At 38.1% G+C, this 3,428-nt stretch overlaps 1 long non-coding RNA gene across 1 annotated transcript; it reads left to right on the forward strand.

Annotated features, from left to right (window-relative positions):
• Positions 1 to 236: 236 nt before the first annotated feature.
• Positions 237 to 2,143, forward strand: LOC115292476. The gene is made up of 3 exons (XR_003909017.1): positions 237 to 311; positions 714 to 813; positions 2,058 to 2,143. It is a non-coding gene; the product is annotated as an uncharacterized LOC115292476 (long non-coding RNA).
• The last annotated feature ends 1,285 nt before the right edge of the window (positions 2,144 to 3,428 follow it).

Here is a 3,428-nt window from a genome sequence, read left to right on the forward strand (position 1 = left end):
GGAGACCCATAAATGTCAGTCTCGTAACTTCCTCACAAACAAAGCCCATTGGTAAGTTAGTAAACGCAGACGGGATGTGTGCTCAGACTAAGCACGTGAAGCCACTTCATTACCTTCCGTCCTGGCGGCGGCGGCGCAAGGCCTGCGCGGAGCCGCGCCTGCGCAGTGCACACAGGAAAACTACGTTTTCCGAGCTTAGTCGAATGCTAGATTTAGCATTCAACTGAAAACACCAAGTTGGATGAAAGGCTGTTTTCATCAGGTTTTCTACAGTTTGAACAAGTTGGAATGAAGGAAGATTCGATTATTAGGTCAGAAATGAGGGCCCTCGCAATGAACAAACCTTCTTAAGATGCTTGCACTTCATTGCATAGGAGTTTAAAAAACCATTTCTTTCCTTGCCTTTTACACTTATTCTCATCTTTTCTAAAAACTCCCATTCCATACTCTACCTTTTCTTGGAAAATTATGTCTAAGTTGAGGTTATTTTAAGTTTCACTGTCTTCAGAATTATCTGTCAGTTTTTTTCCTTCTAGAATGTTAAGTCCTCCTGGCAAAGCCTTACAATCTGTTTTCCTTGAACCTACAAGAGCCTTGTTAACTGTGTGATATGCAGTAAACCAAACATTTGTGTGGTGTCTGTCTGCCTGGGAGATAAAGCTGTTCTTGCAGTTAAACTCCTGGAAGACATCAATAACTCCCTTTCATTTTAGACATTTCAGGAGAGTTACCTCAAAAAAAAAGGAAAAGGAAAAAAAGAAAAGACAGTTTTACAAACTCTTTGGATGTGTGGAGAATCTCAACTGTGTTACAGTAAGATAACGAGTATACTTTTGGGCAAATAAATGAATTAAAGAAAAGATTGATACAGAAATGAACATGTTACTAAAATAACAATAAAAATGCCTTAAGATAAATTGTTTTTAACCAGCCGTTTAAAATGAAGAGCACTGCTTGATCCTGCTTGATTGAATGACACAGTCTCTTGGTTTTTCTATTTTAGTTTCATGTGTTGAATTTTTCTAAGAACAAAAACTGTTAATTCCAATAAATTAATAGCTAGAAACATTCCTTTATAATAAAGTTCTTAGTTTTTAACAAAGGTTATGGAAATGACCAGGCCTAATTCTAGATTTTAACAGACTACTTTTCCAAATGTTGCAATACAAATGGCTAAAATTCAATTAAAATTTTTTTTAATGTTTATTCATTTTTGAGAAAGAGAGAGAGAGAGAGAGAGAGAGAGAGAGAGAGAGAGAGAGAGAGAGAGAGTGTGAGTGCAGGAGGGCACAGAGAGAGGGAGACACAGAATCTGAAGTAGGCTCCAGGCTCTGAGCTGTCAGATCTGGGCTCAGACTCACGAACCGTGAGATCATGACCTGAACTGAAGTTGGACGTTTAACCGACTGAGCCACTCAGGCGCCCTTAAAATTCAATTTTAAAGCTTTCTTCTATACATCCTTGAGTTTTGTTCAAAACTTGTATCCAAGGTTATGCCAGTTTGTAAACTGTTCTTAAAACCACAATGACCCACAACTTCCCTTTGAGGATTGAAATGCTTTGCTTAAGGAGCAAAGATATATTTTTGTAAAAAAACTCTCATAATTATTACAACAGAATGATTTATAAAAAGTAACTTGTCTATTGTTTGGGGAATGCTAGTTTTATGTTATTATCAGAAAGAGGCCCAGTTTCTTCATTGTCTAGATTAGAATCCCTGTATTTATAACATGTGGTGATGGTGGGAGTGTCCTTCTGTGTGGATGTTTGGGGGAGGGGGTGGCTAGAGAGAATATGACAGTCAAGTCTAAGTCCAACTTGTGAGATAGTAAAACCTCGAAAAGCAAACTGGTGACCCCCTAATTTAAATGTCCAGCAAGCTGAGTTGGCTATTATTTGTAAGTATAATAGAACATGAATCTAAATAGACAACAGGGGCTCTTTGGCACCTCTGCTCACGCTTTGGGTAATTTCCTAGGGGAAGCCCTTGATTGAAGGCATTCTCTTCCTTCCTTTTCCCCCTTCTTTCTCATTCTTCCTTGATGTCCACTGGCCAGAATCAAGGAGGACACTACAATGTATGCAACTAGTTTCTGTGGACCTGCAGCCTGTCTTGAATTTGAAATGAGATCTACAAACTGATGCCATCAGCATTTGACCAAAATACTTCACTGATCTGTAATGACTTAATGCAAATGATAAATGGCAAAAAAAAAATTGTTTTAATCACAATCTGAGAGTCTTAGATTTAATTTCTGCACAAAGTTGAAGGATCCCCAAAGGTATTTTCTTCCAACAGCATCGAAGCCATATTAAGTAGGAATGGGCCAGAAAGTCATGCTGGTTGTTGCAAGGGTTTAGTGTCAGACTTGTTTCAGAGTAGCACAAACTAAGTGGATTTTATTATATTTTTTAAATTTTTTTAAAGTTTATGTATTTTGAGAGAGAGAGAGAGAGAGAGAGAGAGAGAGAAGAGAAGAGAAGAGAAGAGAATTGGTACAGTTGACTTACATCTTAACTTTTGTTTCATTTACTTCACAAAGTCATCTTGAAGTCTTCTCAGTCCCCCGCCTCCCGCTTCACCCAATACACTAAGATCCAGGGCTTAATCCTGCTTGTCTTCAGAAGCCTTCCCTGACCACCCTGGCCCAGGACAGTTTGCCCTGTTGGTCTCTCACTTACTATTTGAACTAGCCATTTGGCTCATATCAATGACAGTCCGGTGGTGCCACTTATCTTGCCCCATGTGTATGTCTTATCTGTCCAATTAGATTCAGAGCTCTTAAGAGCAAGAGAGACTATCTTTTGTTCTTTTGTGTTTGGTTTTCTTTTTAAATTGTATCATATATGGGAGCTTAGCACAGTGCTTTACACATGGTAGTAGACGGTCAATAAATACTTGTTAATTGATTAAAAATTTGTGAAAGTAACACGTTTTGCAAGACTACCTTGTTGGCCCAAAGAAGAGGAAGGTTTAACAGTTGTCATGCACCAACATTTTTCTCTATGGAGAACAGAACTCCCACAAGGTTCAAATTTGTGTGATTTCAGGTTGAGGATAATTCCACTTCTGTTCTTGGCAGAACACCTTACATTTAATAGGCAAAATATTCACCCTAGCTGTAGTATCCATTTCAAGTTACATATTTTAACAAAAGAGAAATGTGGAACTCTGTGTTGAACCAGTTACAGGGAAAGAAGGAATCAGTTGCTGGAGTAGCATTATTTGTGCTTTCATATCCCCCTTCAATATATCAAAGTTTGCTTCTTCAAATTTCTCTCCAGAGCACCATTCTTCATAGTAGCCAAGACTTAGTAAGGACTAATTTTCCTTTTTGCTATATTTTTGTCCAGATCATACCGTTCAGCCTAGACTAGAAGACAGGGAAATTTTTTTTTTTTTTGTATCCTGGATGGGTTTAAAGTAA

Source organism: Suricata suricatta, chromosome 5 (assembly GCF_006229205.1).
Source record: "Suricata suricatta isolate VVHF042 chromosome 5, meerkat_22Aug2017_6uvM2_HiC, whole genome shotgun sequence".
Taxonomy (NCBI): Eukaryota; Metazoa; Chordata; class Mammalia; order Carnivora; family Herpestidae; genus Suricata; species Suricata suricatta.